General features: G+C 45.2%; 1 protein-coding gene across 1 annotated transcript in view; it reads left to right on the top strand.

Moving 5' to 3' along the window:
• Positions 1–26865, top strand: part of RADIL (Rap associating with DIL domain) — a 73372-nt gene that overhangs the window by 16915 nt on the left and 29592 nt on the right. The window lies entirely within an intron of this gene.

The following is a 26865-nucleotide window of genomic DNA, read 5'->3' as shown; positions in this document are numbered from 1 at the left end:
TAAATATTTCCAGCTTTGTGAGGCCGTACAGTCTCTGTTCTCAACTACTTAACTCTGCCTTTGTAGAGTGAAAGCAGCCCTGGACGTTATGTAAACAGATGGCCAGGGCTGGGCCTGTCACCCATCCTCCCAGCTAGTGTGTCATCCCTAATGTACTGGATATTTATTATAGAACCTCGACCCCGCAATTGGAAAATGCATGTTATTCTCAAATAAGCATTGGGCACGTATAAAAATTAACCTCATGCTAGGTCAGAAAGTGAGACCCACCATATTTCAAATGATCTGATTCATAGAAGGTATTCTCTGACTACAGAACAGTAAGTTAGAAATCAATAACGAATAGCATAGATGGGGCCGGCCCCGTGGCTTAGCGGTTGAGTGCGCGCGCTCCGCTGCTGGCAGCCCGGGTTCGGATCCCGGGCGCGCACCGACGCACTGCTTCTCCGGCCATGCTGAGGCCGCGTCCCACGTACAGCAACTAGAAGGATGTGCAGCTATGGCAGACAGCTATCTACTGGGGCTTTGGGAGAAAAATAAATAAATAAAATCTTTAAAAAAAAAAAAATAACGAATAGCATAGAGAAGAATTTCCTAGGGCTGGCCCCGTGGCTTAGCAGTTAAGTGCACGTGCTCCGCTACTGGCGGCCCGCATTCGGATCCCTGGCGTGCACCGACATACCGCTTCTCCAGCCATGCTGAGGCCGCGTCCCACATACAGCAACTAGAAGGATGTGCAACTATGACATACAACTATCTACTGGGGCTTTGGGGAATAAAAAGGAGGAGGATTGGCAATAGATGTTAGCTCAGAGCTGGTCTTCTTCAGCAAAAAGAGGAGGATTAGCATGGATGTTAGCTCAGGGCTGATCTTCCTCACACACAAAAAAAGAATTTCCTGAAGAAGACACAAAAAACTCAAGCCATAAAGGAAGAGATTGATGAACAGAATTTCCTAATTGTATCAAATAATGAACAGCAAAAAGTGAAAAACAGGCTGTAAGCAGGGAGATTTCGTAATATGTAAAACTGACAAATGATTGCTCGCCAGAATGTATTAAGGATGCCCCCTGCCCCGCAAAGTCTATTTGAAAAGATCAAACAACCCAATTAAAAATGGGCAAAAGAAATGCACAGGCGTTTCACAGAAGAGGAGCTAGGAATGGACAATAAACAGGAAAAGATGCTGAACCTCATTAGTAGCAAGCAACATACAAGTTAAGACCACAGAGATATCGTTTACAAAACTAAAGTCCAGCAATATTGCGGTCTGGCGAGGAGGAGGAGCCATGGGAACTCGCACACAGTGCTGGGGAGAGTGCAGATTGTTTCAATCCCTTTGGGAGACAGTTTGGTCTCATCTACTACAGTTGACATGCCCGCACCCTGTGTTCCATTTATTCTACTCCCAGGTCTCCGCCACCATGCTGTGGGGCACTGTATGCTTCATCTTACTGGTCCCTTTATCCCTCGAGGTGGCCAGAGTCTGTGGGCCACCTCTGCAGCTGTGTCCAGAACTCTGCACACCCCCTAGTTCACCTGCAGTGTGCCACGTACACATCAGTTTTCTATATATGCTGTGATGTCAGAAAAGTCAGGAAGCACTTTCCTAGAGATTGTCCCATGGGTCACCAGGGGACGAGTACGAGAGTGTTTGTAGCAGTGTTTTGTTATAGCCGAAAGCGAGAAGTAACCCACATATCCATAAGTGGGAAATGGATAGATAGTGGTGTATTCATGCAGTAAATAACATAAAGCTGTGAGATTAAATGAACCGTAGCTCCATGCATCAATGTAGCCGTATCTCAAAACATTGAGAGAAAAAGAAAATTGCAGAATGCACAGTGTGATACAATTTATATAAGGCTTAAAAACAAGCAAAGTAGGGCAGTATAACCTAGGGTTACAAGAATGTGCGGTATAACAAGAATGTGCGGTATAACTATACATGAAAAACAAGGGCATGTTAAACACAGAGTCCAGAGTACTGGTTCCCTTTGGTGGGGTGAGAGGTGGGGAGGCGGCAGGGAGGTGCAGCGGGAGAAGACAGACAGGAAATGTCCTGCTCTTTCCAGGGTGGGTGGTGGGTGAGATGGTGTTCATTTTATCCTTAGTCTAAGTTATAAATGCTTTCCTATGATTGAAATAGTTTATGATTAAAAAACCAACATCAAAGTCATATCTTCAAAATGTCTTTTTATCACTTAGGAACTGTGTTTGGCCAGATAACGAGCTGCACACAATGCAGGTGTATTTTCTTTCATGTTACAGAGGTGGTAAGTTCAGGGCTTGTAGGGTGTCTGTCCTGGCCACCAGGGACCTAGGCTGCTTCCGCTTTCAGCCCCACCATTCTAGTTCATGCCTTCCATCCTCAAGGTCACCCGAGGGTGCAGGATGATTGTGGGGCCACTGCCAAAAGGAAGGAAGAGGGGGAAGGGCAAGGGTGTCCCTGCGGACTGTGTCCTCCTTCCATGGAGGTTTCCTAGAAGTCCCAACAGTGACATTCCTGATCTGTCACTGACTGGAACTTAGTCACGTGGCCATGCCTACCTGCAAGGGAGACTGGAAAATGTAGCTTTTATTAGCTGGGTGCATTCCCTCATCACTCATCATTCCCCACTATTGTGCTTTTAGGAAGAGTGGATATTGAAAGGCAATGATAACAGTCTCTTGCACAGCACTCATATATGTAGAAGTTCAGACACTTCCGAATAACTCAGGGATCAAAAAAGATACGCTAATGCGAATCAGAACTGAACAGGAATGAAAATGCAACTTGTGGGATGCAGCTAATGTGTTAGAAGGAGGGTCACAGCTTTAAATGCTTATACTAGAAAATAATAAAGACTGAAAATTGATGAGCTACCTGCCTACGTAATTAGGGTAAGAAAGGAATACAGTAAATCCAATGAGAGAAGAAAGGAAATAACATAGAGCAGAAAATAAAAAAATAGAAGACAAACGTGCAGTGGAGAGGATCAATAAAGTGAAAAGTAGGTCCTTTGAAAAGGCTGACAAAATAGTCAAAACTGTCAAGATTGATGAGGAAAAATAAAGATGGTAAACATAAACAATCTTAGGAATTTAAAAGGGAATATAGCTACCAATACAGTAGAGATTTTTAGAAAAGGATCTTATGGATGGCTTTATGCCAGTAAATTTGAAAACTTAGATGAACTGGAAAATGTCCTAGAAAAAGATAACCTACCAAAACTCACTCAAGAAAAATAGAAAACCCAAATAGACTTATAACCTTGAAGGAAATTGCATGAGTAGTTTGAAAATGTACCCACCCAAACAAAACCAAAACGCGTACATAAGACCAGAATGTTGTACAGGCCAATTCTTTCTAATATTCAAGGATAAGATTGTTCTGATATTATACATCAGACTATTCCAGAGAACAGAAAAAGAAGAAATATTTTATGTAACTAATATAACCTTCACATCAGAACCAGAGAAAAGTATGATACAGAAAAATTATCAGCCAAATTCACTTATGAATATGGATATGAAAACCAAACTACAGACAGAAATGTATATAAAAAACATGATTGAAAGTGTGATGAATCCCTGGAATGCCAGGATGATTTAACATTGGAAGCGTTGCCTGGCTAGTTGATGCTGTTGGCAGGAGGCCTCAGCTCCTCTCCATGTGGACCCCTCCTTAGGGCTGACTGAGTATCCTCACAACGTGGTGGCTGGCTTAACCCAGAGCACGTGATCTGAGAGCACTGCACCCCAAGGCACAAGCCACAATGTCTTTCATAACCTAACCTTGGAAGTCACACACCACCATTTCCTCGATGTCCTTATTTTTAAACAGGCTTTATTCACTGCGGGAGGAGACTACAAGAGGGCTTGAATACTAGGAGGCTGGGGTTATTAGGGGCCATCTTGGAGACTGACTTCCTAATCGATCAACGGGAAAAATGGGTACATTTCAATACATTACAGTGGAAGGCCATACAGCAATGAAAAGGAATGAACTAGAGATACACATAGCAAATGAATGTATTCCACTAACATGATGCTGAGTAAAAACAGCAAGCTGGATAAGGATACATACCCTGTGGTACCATTTTATCAAAGTTTTAAAAACTTGCAAAATGAAACTGTCTTTTTCAGAGATACTTAATATGTGTGTATATAATGTCTTAGCCATACTTAATATATGATAAAAATGTAAATACAAACATGGAAATTATGCCCACAAATCAGCATAGCTGTTATTTCTGGGTAGGAGAGAGAATGCTCATCCATAACTATAATTTTCTTCTTTATTTCTTCAGGCTGGGTAGTGAGTACATTCATGCTTATTATTTTGTTCTTCATACCTTTTTGTATGCCTGAAATCTTTCATAGTCATACAGAAGGGCGAGCAGGAGAAAAGAGAGTAGGAAGCATGAGCATAGAAAGCTTTTTCACAAAGTTTGGCTGACAAGGAGAGTTGAGGGAGAGGCCTGTACTCATGGATGTGGGCTCAAGGCAGGGCTGAACGCCAGAGCGTGCTGGGATGCCGTGGCAAGAATCCACTGCACTGGGCAGCTGGACGAGGTCTGCCCACCCACACAATGAGAATATCTTTGTCACCCTCTCTCTTGGTTCTATAAATATGTTCATCTTAGAGACTTTGAACCACATGTAAGAATATAGAGAAAAAAGGTCACTGAGATCCCAGCTCCCGTTAGACCACCATAAACCATTTCCCTTTTACAGAAAAGTGTGAAAACACATATGAACAGTTTAACAAGGTTATAAAGCAAACACCTGAGTCGTCTCCACTGGGCGAAGAAATGGATCACGGAGAGCAGTTCATAAGCCTTCCACGCGCCCCTCTTCAGTCATCCCTGCCTCTTCCTGCTAGAGATGAGCCCACGGCCTGACTTCGTAATGATAGTGCTTTGCTTTGTACTTTGTGTGTGTGCATTCCTAAACAATATAGCTTAGTTTTGCCTGAAATTGGACTTGATGTGAACTAGCTCGAATGGTGTGTGTTCTTTTGTGTCTTCTGTCTCTTAGACTATTTGTGAGATTCGCTCGTGTGGCTTGTGGCCATTGGTTATGTTCACTGCTGGATCATATCACACTGCGGGATGTACCACTGTATCCTTTCTACTGTTGATGGGTATTCTGGTTGTTTCACGTCTTGGGCTGTTACAAATAACATTGCCGTTATCATTCTCGTCCAATTTGGGGTGCATGTGTCGGTGTTGTATGATCTGTGTCTGGTCATCCCAGTGTGGAGACTTTGCCCGTCTGTCCCTGCTGGCTCTTCGGGTGCCATGTGTCCTTGTGGGCTGCTCGCTTCCCTTTAACTGTGTGCTTCTGCTAACTGCCCTCGAAAAAGTCAGGGCCTTTATGCTGAAACTACAGCTTGAGGTTTCTTGCACTGCCAGGTCACATAAATTTGGTTATAGCTTTTTTTTCTCCCCTCCCCCCATTTTGATTAGTGCCAGGCAACTGTTCCCACAGCCCCCTGCGGTGGGGTGGGGGGTTATGTCTGGCTCACTTTCTCTTCTGGGCATTCATCTTAGTACGGGAGGGTCTCCTTTACACTCTCCAAGGTGGGGGAGCCCAGGCTTTGATTTCTGTCAACACCACCATTCTCTCTCTGGAGCTGGCAAATGTTTTCAGGAAAAAAGTGGCTCAGTACACTCCTACCTCTGGGCTCTTACTTAGTCTCTGATTTTGGCCTAATGATTTCTCTCTCTGTTGTTTGTGCCCCACCCTCTCCAGCTTTAGTTGTTTTCAGTGGTGATGTTGTCCTCATCCAGAGTCAACTGATTAGTCCTTAGGCCATTGTATTTTAGGGAACCAACACCTCTCTTAATGCTAACACACTTATATTTAATTTTACATACGTGAGTTTGTATGATATAAACTTGTTTTTTATCGTGGAATTCTGCTCTCTCCCACATGGGTGCCTGCCCCGTTCTGAGTCCTCCTGATATCGTGTTAACAACCTAATACCTGCCTGTGTGAGTTTTCTATTGCTATGTAACAACCTAATACCTGCCCGTGTGAGTTTTCTATTGCTATGTAACAGGCTAATACCTGCCTGTGTGAGTTTTCTATTGCTATGTAACAACCTAATACCTGCCTGTGTGAGTTTTCTATTGCTATGTAACAACCTAATAGCTGCCTGTGTGAGTTTTCTATTGCTATGTAACAGGCTAATACCTGCCTGTGTGAGTTTTCTATTGCTATGTAACAACCTAATAGCTGCCTGTGTGAGTTTTCTATTGCTATGTAACAGGCTAATACCTGCCTGTGTGAGTTTTCTATTGCTATGTAACAACCTAATAGCTGCCTGTGTGAGTTTTCTATTGCTATGTAACAGGTTAATACCTGCCTGTGTGAGTTTTCTATTGCTATGTAACAACCTAATACCTGCCTGTGTGAGTTTTCTATTGCTATGTAACAGGCTAATAGCTGCCTGTGTGAGTTTTCTATTGCTATGTAACAACCTAATACCTGCCTGTGTGAGTTTTCTATTGCTATGTAACAACCTAATAGCTGCCTGTGTGAGTTTTCTATTGCTATGTAACAGGCTAATACCTGCCTGTGTGAGTTTTCTATTGCTATGTAACAGGCTAATACCTGCCTGTGTGAGTTTTCTATTGCTATGTAACAGGCTAATACCTGCCTGTGTGAGTTTTCTATTGCTATGTAACAGGCTAATACCTGCCTGTGTGAGTTTTCTATTGCTATGTAACAGGCTAATACCTGCCTGTGTGAGTTTTCTATTGCTATGTAACAACCTAATACCTGCCTGTGTGAGTTTTCTATTGCTATGTAACAACCTAATACCTGCCTGTGTGAGTTTTCTATTGCTATGTAACAGGCTAATACCTGCCTGTGTGAGTTTTCTATTGCTATGTAACAGGCTAATAGCTGCCTGTGTGAGTTTTCTATTGCTATGTAACAACCTAATACCTGCCTGTGTGAGTTTTCTATTGCTATGTAACAGGCTAATACCTGCCTGTGTGAGTTTTCTATTGCTATGTAACAGGCTAATACCTGCCTGTGTGAGTTTTCTATTGCTATGTAACAGGCTAATACCTGCCTGTGTGAGTTTTCTATTGCTATGTAACAGGCTAATACCTGCCTGTGTGAGTTTTCTATTGCTATGTAACAGGCTAATACCTGCCTGTGTGAGTTTTCTATTGCTATGTAACAACCTAATACCTGCCTGTGTGAGTTTTCTATTGCTATGTAACAGGCTAATACCTGCCTGTGTGAGTTTTCTATTGCTATGTAACAGGCTAATACCTGCCTGTGTGAGTTTTCTATTGCTATGTAACAGGCTAATACCTGCCTGTGTGAGTTTTCTATTGCTATGTAACAGGCTAATACCTGCCTGTGTGAGTTTTCTATTGCTATGTAACAACCTAATACCTGCCTGTGTGAGTTTTCTATTGCTATGTAACAGGCTAATACCTGCCTGTGTGAGTTTTCTATTGCTATGTAACAGGCTAATACCTGCCTGTGTGAGTTTTCTATTGCTATGTAACAACCTAATACCTGCCTGTGTGAGTTTTCTATTGCTATGTAACAGGCTAATACCTGCCTGTGTGAGTTTTCTATTGCTATGTAACAACCTAATAGCTGCCTGTGTGAGTTTTCTATTGCTATGTAACAGGCTAATACCTGCCTGTGTGAGTTTTCTATTGCTATGTAACAGGCTAATACCTGCCTGTGTGAGTTTTCTATTGCTATGTAACAACCTAATAGCTGCCTGTGTGAGTTTTCTATTGCTATGTAACAACCTAATACCTGCCCGTGTGAGTTTTCTATTGCTATGTAACAGGCTAATACCTGCCTGTGTGAGTTTTCTATTGCTATGTAACAGGCTAATACCTGCCTGTGTGAGTTTTCTATTGCTATGTAACAGGCTAATACCTGCCTGTGTGAGTTTTCTATTGCTATGTAACAGGCTAATACCTGCCTGTGTGAGTTTTCTATTGCTATGTAACAACCTAATACCTGCCTGTGTGAGTTTTCTATTGCTATGTAACAGGCTAATAGCTGCCTGTGTGAGTTTTCTATTGCTATGTAACAGGCTAATAGCTGCCTGTGTGAGTTTTCTATTGCTATGTAACAGGCTAATAGCTGCCTGTGTGAGTTTTCTATTGCTATGTAACAACCTAATACCTGCCTGTGTGAGTTTTCTATTGCTATGTAACAGGCTAATAGCTGCCTGTGTGAGTTTTCTATTGCTATGTAACAACCTAATACCTGCCTGTGTGAGTTTTCTATTGCTATGTAACAGGCTAATACCTGCCCGTGTGAGTTTTCTATTGCTATGTAACAACCTAATACCTGCCTGTGTGAGTTTTCTATTGCTATGTAACAACCTAATACCTGCCTGTGTGAGTTTTCTATTGCTATGTAACAACCTAATACCTGCCTGTGTGAGTTTTCTATTGCTATGTAACAACCTAATACCTGCCTGTGTGAGTTTTCTATTGCTATGTAACAACCTAATACCTGCCTGTGTGACTTTTCTATTGCTATGTAACAGGCTATCACAGATCCAGCAGCTTGAACAGCATCCATTTATTGGCTCACAGTTCTGCAGGTCAGAAGTCCGGTGTGTTGTGGCTGGAGTCTCAGGGTATCACAGGTTGAAACCAAGATGTCAGCCAGGCCAAGTTCCTGTCAGGAGGCCCTGGGGAAGAATCCAGTTCCCCGCTCCTTACTGTTGGCAGAATTCAGTTCCTTGTGGTTAGAGGACTTAGGTTCCCGTCTCCTGCTGGCTGTCCTCTGGGGTCTGCTCTCCCCTCCTTTCCGCGTGGCCCCCTGCACCTTCAGGCCAGCAGTGTCACACAGCTCTCCTTTGTACTTTGAATCTTTGACTTCCTCTCTCCTTTTAAAAGGCTCCTGTGTGGGGCGGCGCCATGGCTTAGCGGTTAAGTGCGCACGCTCCGCTGCTGGCGGCCCGGGTTCGGATCCCGGGCGCGCACCGACGCACCGCTTCTCCAGCCATGCTGAGGCCGCGTCCCACATACAGCAACTAGAAGGATGTGCAGCTATGATGTAAAACTATCTACTGGGGCTTTGGGGGAAAAAAATAATAAATAAATAAAATTAAAATGCTCCTGTGTTTAGGTTAGGCCCACCTGGATAATCTCCCTTTGGATGAACCTAAGCGAACTGATTAGTGAAATAAATTACATCTGCAAAAACCTCTTTTGCCGTATCACACACCTCTTTTGCCATAATCACAGTGACGGCTCACACATTCACAGGTCCCACCAACACTCAGGGGAGGTGATTACACAAGGGTGAGGTCCTTGGGGGTCATCTTAGAATCCTGGCTACCACAGTCCGCTCTCTGGCCCCCAGTGATCCACATCTACATCACCCGTCTCCAGTTCCCCCATAGTGTCATCCCATTGTAGATATCAGTTCAAATCCCAAATCTCCTCATCTAAATAATCTAAATCAGGTGTGGAGGAGGCGCCTGGGTATAGTAAGTACAGCCCCACAGGTGGAGGGCCACAACTCTCTCCACCTGTGGACCTGCAGAGCTGGGGCAAGGAATCTGCCCAGTTCCCAGCCTACAATGGTGGGACAGGCGTAGGTCACAGTCATAGGCATTCTGGGTTAAAGGGGGAAATGGACAGTAAGAAGGAGTCACTGGTCCAAGGCAGTTTTGAAATCCAGCCAGGCAAACTGCAGCTGGAGTTCCTTGGTTGTTTCAGGGCCTGGGAATAATCTCTTGGCCGCCCTCTGGCTTTGAGCCACCCTTGCTTTTCATGAAAGGTAGCACGTGGCTGCGGTTGAGTGGTTTCATCAGCCCCTCTCCTGGCAGGAGCCTCCTTTCATCTTGTTCTCTGTCCCCTCAGTCTCAGCTGGCACGGTGTCTGCTGATATGATTTTCTCAAGAACCTTTGGGCTGTAGATTTCAGGGGATTCCACTCCATTAAACAAAGCCACATCCGCAGACGTTTCTGAGATAACCCTTCTCTTTTCTCGCTTCTGCTGAGATGGTGAAGGATGCTCTTAAACTTCTCGAGGGCCTCTGGTTTGATTAAGAAAACCTTTGAGGAACACCCTTAATCTCTTGAGAAGGTCCTCTATGTGGCCGAGCACTTGAATCTTTCCATCTTTCCGAGTTTTCAGGAAAGGGTTGAACAGGACACATGCAGCCTTTTCTTTACCACACTTTTGGCAGCCGTTTCTGACGTTTGGCATCTTTTGTCATCTAGAGATGCTGAGAATTTTCAAAATCATCCAGCCTGAGTTCCTTTTTGTTTATCAGTTCTTCCTCCAATTTCTCTCTCTCCTCCTGCCTGTCATTGTAAGCAGCTGGAAGACAACAGGTAGCACCTTCAGTACTCTGCTTGGAAACCTCCTTGGCTGCAGGTTCAGGTTCGTCACTCACAAGCTCTGCTTCCACAGGCTGCAGGGCACTTTTCAGGGAGCGTCCTGCCCCACATGGCAAGGACTCTCCTTCTCCAGTTTCCGATAAACGTCCCCTACTTCCTCCTGAGCCTTCACTGCCGCTTTCTCCAAGTCTGCGTTTCTGCCAGCACGCTGTTCCCGTGGTCTCGGCTTTCTCTAAGGCATGTTAGGAGGTTGCTCCTCACGGTGTTATGTCCACATTAGAAATGCCCACATTTCTATTAAAAGACTGTTCGAGGCAGTCTAGACTCTTCTATCATGCTCCTCAAAATTCCTCCAATTCCACCCACTGCCTGATCCCAAAGCACCTTCTACATTGTGTTTGTTACAGCAGCACCTCACTTCCTTGTACTAAATCTGTACTTGTTTTCTTTGCTGTGTAACAAATGACACAAATTGAGTGGCTGAAAACAACACCCTTTCATTATCTCACAGTTTCCATGAGTCAGGAGTCTGGGCACCAGGTAGCTGGACGCTCTGCTCAGGTCTCACTTGACTGCGATCAAGGTGTGTGTTGGCTGGGCTGTGGTCCTTTCTGGAGTGTGGGGGCCTCTTTCAAGCTCAAGAGTGGTTGGCAGAATTCAGTTCCTCCGGGTTGTAGGACTGAAGTCTCCATCTTTTGTCTTTCTTCCTTTCTTTCTTTTTCTTGCTAGCTGTTGACCAGGGGCCACTCTCAGCTCCTTACTTACCCTGTGGAGAACCCCCCTGGGTCAAACCCTTCTCACCCTTCAAGTCTCTCTGACTTCTTCTCTTCTGTGACCAGCTGGAGAAGACTCTCTGCTGTGATGGCATTCATGTGATGAGGTTGGGCCCACTGGATAATCTCTGTATCTTAAGATCAACTGATCAGTAACCTTAATTATATCTACAAAGTGTCTTCTGCCCATGAACATAATCACAGAGTGATCCCAGGGGGCAGAGATCATGGGGGTCATCTTAGACGTCTGCCTACCACAGTGACCTTCTGTAGTTTTTCTGTGCTTGGATACTGTTGTGCAATCTACCTAAACGTATACATACACATGCTTTTTGTCAAGTTTGTTTTTTTAAAAATGGGATCACATATTAGTTTTCTGTATGTTTTCGTACCAAACTCATTTTGGAAATCTCCGCACATCATCTGTTATAGTTCTGTTCTAATTCATTCATTTTAGAGATGAGGGAATATTCCATGGTGTGGATAGAGCACAATATGCCAAATATGTATATTTCAGGATCATAAGAACAATTTTACAGTACATATTCCTGTATATACTGTATTTCTCTAAATAAAAGATGTTGTCAATTATAAGTTCACCAGTACCTACTTCCCACTACAATAAAAAATACTGCAAGTTAAACTAGGACACAATGCTTTATTATTGCTTAGGAGTCTTAGTTTTGTACTTATGTAAAGAGCTCTAATAAATCCAAAGATTTATTTAAACATGGATTTTAATCTGTATTAGTTTTGTGCATACGAGAAAAGATAAATATGAGTGAAATAAATTCAAAGTCTAATTCTTTTTTTCGACTCAGCACTGCCAGTGTGCACACTTCCACACAATAGCATTTTCTGTGCCCTCAAGAATACTGGTGATGCAGCAGTTCTTAAAAGAGGGCTCCACTGTTATCTCTGGGATTTTCTTCCAAGCCATTGGTATGAAATTCTGCAAGTTTGCCCACAACAACCAGAACTCATATTCATTCTTCAAATGGTCCATAAATGACTGAAATATTGCAGAATCTTGCCCTCCCAGGAATAACAACCAAGTTCTTATCACAGCTGCTGCCTGGCTGACATTCCGTGTGAATATAAGATGCTTTGCAGTTTCAAAGATGTTAAAATGTAAAAAAAGTGTGTCTAGGAATTGATGAAATATATACCATAAGTGTGCATTCATTCATTCATTCATTTGTTTAGTAGGTTGAAAAGTATGTACATTTAAAAACTTTTACTTATTTTCACCAAAGTTATGTATGTGCACAGTTAAAGCAACACTTTCTCATTGCTAATTCAAAACAAAACAAAACAAAACAAACTACAAACAGCAGTTCCCTGCCCTCGGCTGCCCCTCTTCCCAATTTTGCACTCCCCAGAGGGAACCACTCCCAACTGTGAACTATTTCTATTTTGACACTTAATTCTATGTCTTAAAATAACGGATTTATCCTACTACTACTTGGTTTTTAAAATTCTGGGCGTTATCTAGTGATGTCCTGCCATGAAGATGAGAATGTGGCTCTTTTCACCATCCCTCACTCAAAACAGCCAGCCCCTCTTGCCCTGTATTCTCGGTACAGTGAGAATTCTGGTTAGATAAGTAATCAGGGTTGACATTAGACCAGGTGTAGCTTTTCACAACCGAAGACTGATAAATACAAAGATTACTTTTCCTTCTTGTCTGACTTTTATTTTTTTGTTTATTTTTGTGTGTGTGTGAGGAAGATCGGCCCTGAGCTAACATCTGCCAATCCTCCTCTTTTTTTTTTTTTTGCTGAGGAAGACTGGCCCTGGGCTAACATCCATGCCCATCTTCCTCCACTTTTATATGGGACGCCGCCACAGCACGGCTTGACAAGCGGTGTGTCGGTGCGTGCCTGGGATCCGAACCGGCAAACCCCGGGCTGCCACAGTGGAGCAAGCGCACTTAACCGCTTGCACCACCGGGCCGGCCCCTTGTCTGACTTTTAGTTTCTTTGAAATTAATTATTGTCATTATTGTTTGCTCACTCTTTTTCTTGGTATTTTTCACTAATTCAATATTCCCCAACTCTCTGCCAGTTATCTCCTCTTTTCAAGGTGCTCAGATAGTGCTCCGTTTCAGCGTTCTGCGGCCTTCTGCTGCTTCAGTCAGGGCTGGCAGCTCTCAGAGCCCACTCGGGCCCATTGTTCCCTTGGTGTCTCTCCTGAGGAGACCGTGTCTCATCCTCACTCCCTTCTTCCTGTTCTAGGTGATGCCCTCATTTTGGTGGAGTATCTCCTCCAGTGGCTTCCTGAGAAAGTGTATGTGAGAGTTAAAATGGTTTAAAACACTGTATGTCTGCAAAGATCTTCATTCTACCTTAATGCTTGATTAATAGTTTAGCTGCTTACAGTTTTAGAATGAAAGTAATTTTCTTTCCTCGAATTTTGAAGGCATTGGTCCATTTCTTCTAACGTCCAGTGCCCCTGTGAGAAGGTGCAGCACGTTCTGATTTTTTTTTTTAATAGTTTACTTTTCAAATGGCCATGATGTATTGAATTATTATTTTGTTTTGTTTTTTTGTGTGTTCTTTTTTGCTGGAAAAGATTCCCCCTGAGCTAACATCTGTTGGCAATCTTCCTCTCTCTTTTTTTTTTCCTTCCCAAAGCCCCATTACAAGTTGTATATTCTAGTTGTGGGTCCTTCTGGTTCTTCTGTGTGAGCCACCACCACAGCATAGCTACTGACAGACGAGTAGTTAGTGTGGTTCTGTGCCCGGGAACCAAACCTGGGCTGCCAAAGTGAAGTGCACCGAACTTTAACCACTAGGCCTTCAGGGCTGGCTCAGCACATTCTGATTCTTGATCCTTTGCACTTAATCTCTTTCTTCTGACTCTGGAAGCACATATGATTGCTTTACACTGCCTCCTCCCCTAGATTTGTTCTGAAAATTCACAATATGTGCCTTGGTGGGAGTGTGTTTTCATCCTTCATGTTACACTTTTATTTTTTTTAAAAAAATTATGGTTGTATCCATTATCATATTTATTTGTATCTTCCATAATTATCATTTTATTAAGGTCATTAAAATGTATCTATTTACATACTTTGACCCTTTATGCATTTTCTACCTCTATTGTGTTAGACTTTTGATGGGCCATTTTAATCGAAAAACTCATGTTCTTCAGTCCTTCAGAAGAATTATATTATTCCTTTGATGGTTTCTTCTGGCTCTTCTATTATTCAGATTCTGATCTCCTGGACTGGTATATGTTTTTCTGATCTTTTCTCTCCTAGTTTCTTTTCTTTGTCTTCTTGCTTGACTTTCAAAGCAATTTCCTCAACTCTCTTCCAATCTGAAACAGCCATGGGGAGCTCATTTCAGAACAATGGCACTTGGACTGCACTTGAAGCGGCATGAGGATGCAGACGCAGCAGGAGCGGAGTGGCCGGTGCTGGAGGGGCCAGACAGGCTCCCGTCACGTGAAGCGCCAAGACGCTTAATAAAAGATAGAGATTGCTAAGCTCTGGGACAGAAGAGCTGGTTCTCCAACTGGATCCAAGGAATGAATGTGGTGTTAGAGATGAAGACCGTCCCTTCTAGGTTGTTAACGCTTGTGAGAAGCGAGCGCCGTGTATGTCAGCTGTTACCGTATTTACCATGATCCTCTCTAAGACAGGATTTAGAGACGTCTCAGGGGAATCAGATATGGCCTTCAGTTTCAGCTAAAGAAAATTCGTGTTTATGCCATACTGCTCTTTCTTTGGCACAGTTCTGGAGGGCTCTATTTCCATCTGTGACTAACAAATGGCTTAAGCATTTTATCTACTCAGTTACCCATTATCTTAATTAGGTTATTAGTGGCTTCTAGAAAGGAGGGGATGTTCTTCTCTGATTAAGACCCTAATTAATATGAGAAGGTCCAAGTTTTACCATGGAAATAATGCTCTTCAGTACTTTAAAATGTAATTTCTCCCCACTTTAAAAAATAAGACATATCCATTGTTGAAAATTTGGAAATTAAGGGGAAGTATAAAGAAGAGAGTAAAAATCACCTGTGAAGTTACCTTCTAGAGAGAATTGCTTTTAACATTTTGGTGCCTTTCGTTCCAGTCTTTTCTTAGTATATGCATTTATTGTCGTACATAAGTTAAATCAGCCTATGTGTATGTACATAGTTGTCTATCCTCTTTTTTTTTTCTTTTTTTACTGAGTATACTTATTTCCTCATATTGTGAACATCATTTTTAATGCCAGTGACTGGGTGTACCTACCGTGTTCCTATTGGGTTTTTAGAATGTTTCCTGTTCTTCTCTATTTGTAGATAGTGCTTATATAAACATCTTAGTACAGAAATGTTTGACTCCCTTCTGATTATTTCTGTAGGATAGCAACTTAAAAGTGGGATTCCTTTGTGGAAGGATGGGGACGTTTTTAGGTACAGACATGTCCATATCTAACATTGATGGAGTTGGCAGTATCTCTGTAGCTATTTTTAAAATGTGAGGCGGATCAGTGCCAGTTGATAGTCCCACCAGCAGTTTCTGAGAATGTCCGTCTCTCCTTATCCTCACTATCGTATGATTTCATCATTTAAAAATATAATATGATGGGAAAAACATACCTCGTTGTTTTAGTTTGTGTTGGCTTTAGTATCTGTGAGGTTGAGCAGTTCTTAAAATGTTTGTGAATCGTTTTTATTTCTCATTCTCTCCCTGTCTCTTATTGCTTTTCTGGTCTGTACTTGGAAATGCTTCAAGCACACGTGAAGTCAATACAGACTAATACATGACCTGTTTGTGTACCCAGGACCCAGGTAAGAAACCAGATGTTACAGATGGAGTACGAGGGGGCGTTTTGCCCCTGGAAGTGTTCATGGGTCTCCTGTGGGTACGTGGACAGAAGGCTTGGGGAGCTCAGGACATTTGCACTTTGCCTGAGAATTGACTCCCTCCATCACTTGTGAGAAGGAAGCATTTGGCGGCTCCTTGGATGGGAGAGAAGGAGCTGTGCTGGGAGCTGGCCGGTGGGGAAGTGCAAGCTGCAGGGCCAGCAGTGGGCAGTGGGCACTGGCGGCGTACGCCTGCCACGGAGAGCCTGCGACCAGGAGGGAGTAAGACTCTACCGCTCCTGGCAGCATCTGACTTTGAGAACAGCTGGTGTAGACCAGGCTGGTGTAGACAGTTCCATGTGCTGGTCGGAACTCGGGTGACAGCAGCCTCTGTCCGCTTCTGGGAAGCAGAGCCCTCAGCAGCATCTGCCCCGTGTTCCGGGTCCTCTCGGCTCCTGGCTCTCTGCGTGTCCTCTGTACTCTGCAGGGCCGTCCACTAGCAAAGCTGTGTCCTGTCCGCCCTAGGAACGCGAGGCAGTGTGTAGTGAGGCTCGGTGGGGTGTGGAGCTGTACCTGTGAAGGGGCTGTATGCAGGAGCGGGCGTAAGCACACAGCAGTGCTCAGGTCAGTACGTAATTGTGACATGAGCGCCGCTGCCCTGACTTGTGTGCATCCAACTAGCTTTCCTGCTCGGGGCGAGGAACGGAACGTTGTCAGCACCCAGGGTCGCCCTAAGCGCAACCCGTCCCTTCCCCCTCAGAAGTGACTGCCGTCCTGATTTCGGAAGGAGGATTTTCTCCATTTTCTTCATAGTGTTATCACTTATGTATTTATTCCTACACAATAGTGTCCTTTTGCCTGTTTTTGAGCATTATGGGAATGGATTTATGTTTCTTTCGTGTCTTGTTATCTTTCAACGTTTGTGGGAATCATCCACGTGTTACTTGGGCTTTATTTCATGCGTTGTCTTTGGATGGTATTCCACTGTATGGATAGACTACCGTCGATCCACCCTACAAATGGGTCTGGGATCAGGCTACCGTGCACCATGCTGCTAAGACCATCCTTGTACACACATCCTGGTGCATGTGTACAAGTTCCTCTGGGGTGGACACCCGGAGGGAAATGGCTGGACACCGAGTTTGCGTATCTCTGCTTTACCTGATGGGGCCAAACAGTTTTCTAATTTACAATCATACCAGCAGTGTCACTGCCTGGTTTATTCTTTTGCATAATTTTCTGTTATTTGGTCTTTTTCTTATTGATTTGTGGGAGTTCTTTATTCTAGATTCTAGTCTTTTATCAGTAATATATATTGCAAATATCTCCTCCTAATCTGTGGGTTGATTTTTTAAACTCTCCTTATAGTGCCTTTTGATGAATAAAATTGTTAATATAGTTGACTTTGTCAATTCTTTTCTTTATGGTTAACGCTTTTGATTCTGTCTTGGTTTTGGTCTTGTGTAAGAAGTTGTTGCCTGCCTCCCAGGTCATTGAGATGTTCCCCTGTGCTCTGTGTTGAAAGCTTTATAGTGCTGCCTTTCACATTAGGGTGTTTAAAGCCTGATTTTTTAAATGGAAATAAAACTCACATAACATGAAATTAATTTTAAAGTGTATAATCCAGTAGCATTTAGTACATGATCGTGTCATTTTGGTCTTTTATTTTTATCAGTATAGTGTATTACAGTCGTTGGTTTTTGTATGTTGAATCAACCTTGCATTCCTGGATAAATCCCACTGGTTCTGAGTATAATCCTTTTTACCTGTTTGCTAATATCTTGTTGGAGATTTTTGCGTCTGTATTCATAAGGGATATTAGTCCACAGGTTTCTTGTGATGTCTTCTTTCTTCTATTGGACATCACAAATCTGTGAAGTGGTTTCTTCAATCAGTTCTGGAAAATTCTCAGCTGTTTACTTTTCAAGTGTTGCCTTTGCCCCATTCTTATTCTTCTCCTCCTAGAGCTGTCTTTAGACACGTGGGACACCTTCTCACTCTATCTTCTGTGTCTCTTAACCTCCTTCATATATTCTTTTTTCTTCTTTTTTTGGATCCTTGCACCACATTCTGGATAATTTCTTTTGACTTGTATTTTAGTTCACTAATTCTCTTTTCTGTTGTATCTGATAGGCTGCATTGAAATTGTAGTTTCTGTTACTGTATTTTTCATTTCTAGAAGTTCTAACTTGTTATTTTTCAAATCTGGCATTATTGTTTATAAGTTTCTTTTCTCTACCAATATTTGGGTGGGTTTTATTTCTTTAAACAGGGTAAGCATAGTTTTATAATCTGTGTGTGATAATCTTAACATCTGATGTCCTTTTCTGAAAAGGAAACTTTTCACTGAAATATAGTTACAAAGAGTACACAGATTATGAGTGTGCAACTCAATGCATTTTCAACAAGCACCCAGATCAAGAAATAGGACATTAGCAGGACTCCAGCAGGCTCCCTCATATCCCCTCCTAATCATTAGCCACTGACCCAACTAGCCTAATTTCCAGCACCATAGCTCAGTTTCACCTATGCTTGAACTTCCTGTAAGTGGAATCATATAATATGTACCTTTTTGTGTCTGGCCTTTTTTTTGCTTACTATCATATTTTTAAGGCTTAGCTATTTTGTTGCTTATAGACGAGTCCCTCCATTATTGTTGGTGTATAGTATTCCATTATATAAATACACCACAATTTGTCATTCTATTGCTGATAGGCACTTGGGTTGTCTCTAGTTCGGGCCCATTGGGCGTAACACTACTATGAACATGCTTGTGCATGTCTCGCAGCGATGCACGCATTTTTACTGAGCACCCGCCTAGGAGAGGAATTGATGGTCCTGGGGTCTGCATCTGTTCAGCTGTAGGACATACTGCCTAACAGTTTTTCCAAAGTGCTTGTACCCATTTACACTCCCACCAGCAGTGTGTAAGAGTTCTAATTGTTCTGCTTTCTCACTCACACTTGGTGTTGTCTGTCTTTTCATTTTAGCTATTCTCATAGTTGTGTAGTGGTATTGTTTTGTGGTTTTAGTTTGCATATCTGATGATTAATGAGGTTAATCACATTTCCATGTTTGAAGGCCGTTTGGGATATTCTTTTTTTGAAGTGTCTGTTCAGAGCTCTTGTTTACTTTTCTATTGTGTTGTCTGCATTTTTCACATTGATTTTGGATATGAGTCCTTCTTCTGATATATCTACAAATACCTCCTCCCACTCTGCAGCATGCCTTTACATTCTTTTGAAGAGAAGTTCTTAATTCAATTACTGTCAGTCAGGTCCAGTTAGGAAAGCAGAAACCACACCCGTTGGTGATGGGAACTCGGGTTGCGTGGTCCTTAATCTCCTTTCATGAGACCTTCAGTTTCCACCAGGACCCAATAGCAGGTCAGGAGTTGTTTCTCAAAAGGAAGGAAGGAAGCGTGCTCCAAAACCCTGAGGCTGGCCCAGAGGCCCCGTGCTGCAGACCTGTCTGCCATAGACTGTCCCAGTGTTGCCGGGTCTCCAGGGTCACAGCAGCTTGCCTGCAGCCCAGACTTGCTGCGGAGCTTTCTCTCCTTCTGCTCTCCTCTAAAACTTGGCACCTGGGCTCAGTAGCTCACCAAGATGTGGTAATAAGGGTAGGGGTGGGTGTTCAGGGGAGCAGCCATCCTCTTGCGGCTGCCCAGGCGAGGTTATTGTAGGTTCTTTTTTTTTTAATTAAATCAGTCTATTTATTTATTTATATTTTTGGTGAGGAAGATCAGCCCTGAGCTAACATCCATGCTAATCCTCCTCTTTTTGCTGAGGAAGACCGGCTCTGAGCTAACATCTATTGCCAATCCTCCTCCTTTTTTTTTTTTTTGTTCCCTCAAAGCCCCAGTAGATAGTTGTATGTCATAGTTGCACATCCTTCTAGTTGCTGTATGTGGGACACGGCCTCAGCATGGCTGGAGAAGCGGTGCGTCGGTGCGCACCTGGGATCCGAACCTGGGCCACCAGTAGCAGAGTGCACGCACTTAACCGCTAAGCCACGGGGCCGGCCCCTATTGTAGGTTCTTTAAGCAAGGAAAGCCTGGTCTTTTCAGACACAGGAAACAGGCTGCTTCTCCTAGCAAGTAAGACTATTGGTTCACAGACTGGCCCGGTACTCACACGGGCAAGGAGAGACTGAAGAAAAAGGCAGAATAAGCAAGGGAACTCACTTACAAGGCTTGTCTTGGGCGGCTGCAAGATGAGCAGATCTCTGCACCCACCCGCCAGAATCTTAAAGTTTGTGTAGAGGCCTTACCTGGGCTCAGTCATGAACCCTGTCCAGATGGTCTCAACCACACCTTACTCTCTCAAGGCCATGTTCTTGGAGCAGCTCCCACTGTGGGAATGGTGGGCAAAGTGAAGATTCCAAGGACAGGGGAGGGGGTGAGGAGCCTGTGATTGCCCGGGTCCAGCTCGCGGGTCAACTGGTAGTCACGTCCTCTCGAGGACCTCCTCCAACAGGCTCAGGTTGAATCAGGGGTTCGAGCTTCTAAGCTTCGTTTGAGCCCACCAAGATGTCTCTGTTCCAAGTCTTGGGGTCCCCCTTCTTCCCAATCAATGCCTTAACTTTCACACGAGGGACTTGGGGAGGCTGTGAATTCAGTTTACACTGTCATCCTACAAACCACACAACTACATTTTATATCTGATTTTTAGAGAGATTGGCACTGTATCTGCAAGAAACGAGAGGTTCTTTTCGGGTCCCTCCAGAACCTTTCTGGTTCTCTGACTGACGTGAGCCTCATGCTTAAAGAGCTGAGTGTGTCATTGGCTGTAAGCACTCCAGTGCACTCGCAGGCGTCCGTGATCACTTTTCCCTTTATGATTAGCACTTTTCCCCAGTTTAAGAAATCTTTGTGTACCCGAGGTCATGAAGATATTTTCCTGTGCTTTCTTCTTAACGCTCTATTGTTTTTCCTTTCACATCTACATCTACAGTCCACCTGGAGTTAATTTTTGTGGATGGTGTGAGGTAGGGTCATGATTCGTTTTTTTTCCATGTGGAGATCCAGTTGACCTGGTATCATTTATTGAAAAGACCACCCTTTCTGGATATGTGACTCTCATTTCTGTTTCGTTGGTCTATTTGTCTGTCCTTATACGAATGCCACACTCTCTTAATTACCGTAGCGTGTAATAAGGCTGTTATCTGATAGCGTCCTCCAGCTTTGTTGTTGATCTTCAAGATTACCTTAGCCCTTTGCATTGCCATATACATTTTATCAGTTTGCGCGCACGCGCGCACACACACACACACACACACACACACACCTGCTGAAGCTGTAATTGGGATTACATGGCCTTGAACTTATACATCAGTTGGGGGAAAACTGACATCTTTACAATCCATCAACTTGGTATATCCTTCTATTGATTAGGTCTTCTTTAATTTCTGTCAATAGTGTTTTATAATTTTCAGTGTAGTGGTCTTGCACATCTTTTAGTAGGTTTATTCCTTAGTTGTTTTATGTTTCTTGACACTATTATAAGTGGTATCACTTTTTTTACATGTCCTTTTTTCTTTGTTTCTAGTATTTAAAATATTGAAGTTTGCATATTCACCATATCTAGTCACCTTGCCAAATTCGTTTGTTAATTCTAATAATTTGTCCATGGAGTCTTTTGCATTTTCTATATACACAATCACGTTATCTGCAAATTTCAATCCTTATCCCTTTCATTTTATTTTCTTGCTGTACTGTACTGGCCAGGACCTCCCGTACAGTGTTGAATAGAAGTGGTCACCGCCACCATCAGTGGCATCCTTGTCCTGTTCCTATTCGGGGAGGGGGCGTTCATTATACATTTTCTCTAGAAATTTTTTCTCCAGTGGTAGGATTGGTCCTAAAAAGCTAGGCTAACATATTCCCATCTCACTGTGGTCCCTTTGTAGAGTTCATAGTGAGAAGGAAGTGGAATTAGATGGAAAATGCCCAGAATAAGGCTGGCTATGTAGTAGATAGGTGCTTGCCAAATTATCCTTATGTCGGTCTTTTTTTGTACATTTCAAATACAAAAAATTTCAAATTTACTCCAAGGATTGCCTGATTGACTTACAGCTCCATCTATGTCTCTTGCTAACTTAGAAAAGGGCATTATGGTTCAGAAAGACTTGTTTAAGGCAAGTCTGACCTCCATGTTTCCCAGAAGCTACTGCCGAGTTTATTGTAGCAGCCTATCCCCAATTGTTACTTAATGAGTAACAATTAAAACAACTTAAAAGTAGTCTCATTTCCCCCAATTTTAGTAAAATTCCCTAACTTAGGAACATTTCATTGTCCCATCAGTGCCCTATCATAATCACATCTCTGAGACGTCCTCCAGCCCCGGGAGTGGGTGTAAGCAGCTTTTTCCAAATTGTATGTATCGTTTCAAACTTTCAGAGTTCAGAGAGAGAAGAGCCAATAGGATCAGAGGTAAAACCTACAGGTGACTTTATTGTCCTGAACTTAGTGACGTTCAGGAAAAGAGCTGTGTTTTTCTTTCCAGTGCTGTTCTGGAGCCAGCAGAGAGCCCACCATGGGAGCTCTGATGACAGTACCAGCTGTTTTCAAAATTAATTTATCCACAGAGTCCTTTCTTCTCTACCAGTGGAAGGGACGTCTGTACAACTTTTTGTGGAAGGGAAAAGAGGGATGCATATAAAAGAGCCGTGTGGCCCAGTGTGTCATCCCCCCACCGCTTCCTCTCCTGCCCAGATGGCTGCCTCACCCAGTGTCTGATAAAGGGGATAAGAAACCATGGACTCCTGCCCTGCAGAGCTGCATATGCTTGCAGGTTCAATTCTAGGCAGGGAAGGAAGCTAGCTAGAGCCAGCTGCCAGGGAAGGGAAGCTCAGAGCTCCTTTCTTTAAATGGTCCATGTGAATGGACATTGACGCTCTCTCACTGTCTCTGTCAAGTTACACCTTCTGCAGGTTAAGAGCCCTTCCCCCAATTCCCATGTCAGAGATAGACAGTTCGGGATCAGATGGGGGATCAGGACCCTGAGCATCCCGAGTCAGAGCCTGTGGATTCAACTGTGATTTCTTTAAGAGGCAGCAAGGATTGTTTCAGGATCTCTCCTAGTTTATTATCCTCTTAAAATGTTGGAAAGTGGTTATTTGCTTCTGAGTCTGGGGGCCTCCCTGGGTATTAGCAAATGTTGAGTGGCAAGGTGGGTCCTGTGTGTATCCTCAGGTGGGAAAATGCAGGTATCCATGTGTGTCCCGGGATGGGAACACTCCGTGTGTGTTGGAGGGGGAGCTCAGCAGCCTCTCTGGGTTTCGGTTACCCAGACCCCTCATTTCATTCCTCTGCTGGGTGTGTTTCTGTTTTTCAGCAGAGAGCAGATATATAATGGGGAAGAGGGGAGCCCCGTATCGCCACCTTTCTAGGAATTGACTAACATTTATCTAGAGAAGAGAATTAGAAATTCAAGACTCAAATTAAAATGGTAGGGCTCGACTAAGTTTTCTGAGCACTCTGTGGGTGTCCATTTTCTCTCCCTATGGGATTCTGTAGACAGTTAGGGCTTTGGGGGAGGGGGAGTGCCCTGGAAGCTGTTCCTATATCTGGTTGCTGTGTTCCAGAGCCTTCTGGGGAGCTTTTACAAAATGCAGATTCCTGGGCGTCCCTCAGACCAGAACCTCTGGCGACTGAACGCAGTCACACCAAAGCAGGAGAATGCCCAGTGATGGGCGTGTCTCGCCCACCCCACAGGGGAAGTGCCACACGAGAAGTGGACATATTCTGGCTCCCCAGCTTTGGAGCGTGTCTCCTTCACTCAGTGGCAAGGTTTGGCACTTTTCTTTAAGATGAGTAGCTTTCCATCTAAAGTCACTGTGCTGTAAAAGGCATTGACCCTCCCGCCGTTTTCTTTCATTAGAACTACTTTGCTGTGGAACGGTGGATTCTTCATGATGTGTTTATTGCCAAATTTCCTTCATGTTGATGGAATCCCCCATTCGTGGTGGAGGGGCCGCTGGCATGGCCTTGCTCTTGGCAAAGACTGCACCGGTGGCCCCCAGAGGTGGCCCGCCCCCGAGCTGCAGACTCCTGGTCTCCTGCTCCGCAGTGAAGCCGCAGGTTTACTGCGACCGGGGGCTGAGCTCCTGGAAAACACCCGCCATGCAGGCCACCGGGACACGCGGTGCCTTTGAGGGTTCTGGGGTGCATTTTGTGAGTGCTTCTGCCCACGTGCCCCACCTCCTGTCATCCCCCGCCTGGAAGCCAAGTGAGAGGTTCTGTTCGGAGTTTGGCAGATCTGCCTGGTTTGGGGCTGTGCTGGGACGGACTGATCTCGTGATGGCGATGCTGAAATCAGATGTCAGGAGGGGGCCTGTGACTGTCCTTATAAGCTCTCTGGAAGCCACAAGCCACCTCACCTCAGAGCAACTCGCTGGGGACGAGATGCTGGGGGTTCGTCCAGACTCAGGTCTCCCACCCACCACAGGGAAGCCTGAAAGTCGCACGCAAGTGACACGGCTGCAAAATGCTTATGATTTTTACTTTAAGAAACACTTTAAAAATAAAGTATAAAGAATAATGTAACTGACACCTGGGTACCTACCTCCCAGAGTTGACATAAAATTTTTTTATCATATTTGTTTAGAGTTTTTAAAAAATGAGTAAAATGTTATATAAAATACGTCCTATTATATGTAGGACATGGTATTACATATATTCTATTAGATATAGTGCATGATATTATATACCTGCCCACACTCATTCCCTCCCCACCTGGAAGACAGTCATTTCTTGAATTTGCTATATGCCTTTTCTATCCGTTTTTAAAAATAGCTTCACGTGTGCATGTATACAAACCATGAACAGTAGACATTGGTGTTCTCCGTGCTGTTTTAAGCGTGTGAACAGCCTTATGCATTACTCTCCGGTCTGCCTTTCCGCCCCACCACTGGGGACACACTTGGCCCCCCTGCTTTTCCCCCGCAATGTCTTCGTCCTGCAAACGAATAGTCCCCACGGAGGGTCATGTGGGGTTCGGTGGCCGTCCTTGCACGGGTGTCTGTGTGTGTGTGCGGGTCCACGTGGCTGTGCCTCCAGCAGGCTGGGCGGGATCCTGTCTGCTGGACGCAGGGGATCACTCTGCACCCTGGCCATGCCGGCCGGGCTGGCGCTGGCGCTCCAGTGGCTATGGATGTGAGCTGTTGCTGCTTGGCCCCTGCCAGCCCTTCGAGCTGGCACTCCTCCGCCCTGGCCCTCCAACACTCGCGGGGCGGCCCCGAGACCCCATAAGGAGACCTGGGGGCCAGACCAACTCCCAGGGCGGTTCTGAGTGCAGGCAGGGCTGAGAACCACTGCTTTAGACAGTGGGGTCAGAGACCCCGGCCCTGGGTGCTGGGAGAGGTCATCTGCCAGGGGGTGTGGGGCCCCAACTGGAGGAGTGGGGGCCACTTGGCTGGGAGCTCCCGTGTGGGGCTGCAGCCCCAGGGGACACTGGCCCCGGTCTCTCGGGCCTCGTCTGGGGCCTCTGGGAATCTAAGAGGAAAGGGCCACCTTCTGGGGCTCTGCCACTGTCCCAGGAGGCCAGGACTTTTGGAAGATGGCTCTGAGGCGCAGCCTCCCCTGCAGCCCAATCCGAGAGGGAGGGAAAGCTTGGGGATGGAACGTCACTTTGGACTGGTTTTCCAGTTTTCTTCTTTCGGGTATGGCGCCATGGTTGTGTGGTGATGCCACAGCCGTGGGGTCTGCCATTCTTAAGGGAGTGTGTGGGACAGGGCAGGCTGGGGCTGGCTTCTGCCCCCTCCTCCACCTGCCTGCCCCCTCCCCCACCTGCCTCCTCCTGCCTGCCTCCATCACCCGACCTGCTCCTCCTAACCCCACATCCCCACCTGCTCGCCTGCCCCCCTTCCCCACTGCCCCTGCCTGCTCTCTGTCTGCCAGTCGCTGGCCGGCTCTGGAGCCGGCGGGAGCAGCCTGGCGGAAGCAGCAGGCACCGGGTGAGCGGCCTCACACTGCGGCTGGCCCGGCCTCGCCTCCTGCAGCCCCAGCCCCCTGCAGGCTGCAGATGAGCAGGCTTCCTTCTGGGAGGGCAGGTCTGTCTTCTCCCGGTAAGGCTGTGCCCTCGGCCCCGCTCGCCTGCCCCCCTTCCCCTGGCTTTGTCTGGTTTCCTTGGGAATGGTTGTAGGAAGGGATGCTGCAGATGGGGACAGATGGGGCTGCATCGAGGGGACTCGGCAGAGGGCTCAGAAAGAAAGCCCTGGGGTCAGCCGGGGGAATGGTGATGGTGACAGGAGACTGGCGCTCTTGGGTTCCCTGTGGCTTCCCAGCTTTCCAGCAGTGTTAGTTTAAAAGAGCACTTCCTGGGTGTATGAGACTAAGTCCTTTATGGGATGTGTTTTTGTGTGTTTGTCTGTGCACGTGTGTGCATGTGTATGTGCATGGGTTTGTGTGTGTGCATGTGTGTGCACGCTCTGACCTGGCTGTGTCAGAGGCAGCCTCAGAGACCAGCCGGCTCAGTGGGCTGGGGTGACGTGGGCAAGCTGACCACTTCCTTCTTGCAGAATAGAAGCAGATAAGAACAGTTCTGGTCTCGCCTGATCACAGCACACGCACGCACATGCACACGCACACACGTGCACAGGGGGCTTGCAGGATGGGACAGGTGGACCGGCAGGGCTTTGGGGTTTTGTAGCCACACAGAAGCCCCTTGCATGGTGACCCGGCAGGAGTCCCTGCCTCGTCCCGAGGAGAGGGCCGAGGTGTGTCACAGGGCTCCTGTAGGGGCCTCGGGACGTGGACAGCTGGGCTTTCTGGCTCTTCAGGGGGAGCCCCGGAGGTGGCCCGGCCTTGTGAGGATGTGGTCAGTGGGCGGAGTCCTGTGGCCTCCTTCAGACCTGCTAGACAGAACAGTGACCAGGGTTAGAAGTGGCCTCCTGAGATCTGAACTCAGAGGGCCTGGAGGTCGGCCTCTACCGGGCTCTGATTCTTGACCTGCGTT

Source organism: Ceratotherium simum, chromosome 26, assembly GCF_057802395.1.
Source record: "Ceratotherium simum simum isolate JZ-2026a chromosome 26, ASM5780239v1, whole genome shotgun sequence".
Classification (NCBI taxonomy): domain Eukaryota; kingdom Metazoa; phylum Chordata; class Mammalia; order Perissodactyla; family Rhinocerotidae; genus Ceratotherium; species Ceratotherium simum.
This window is presented reverse-complemented; position numbering and strand designations above follow the sequence as displayed.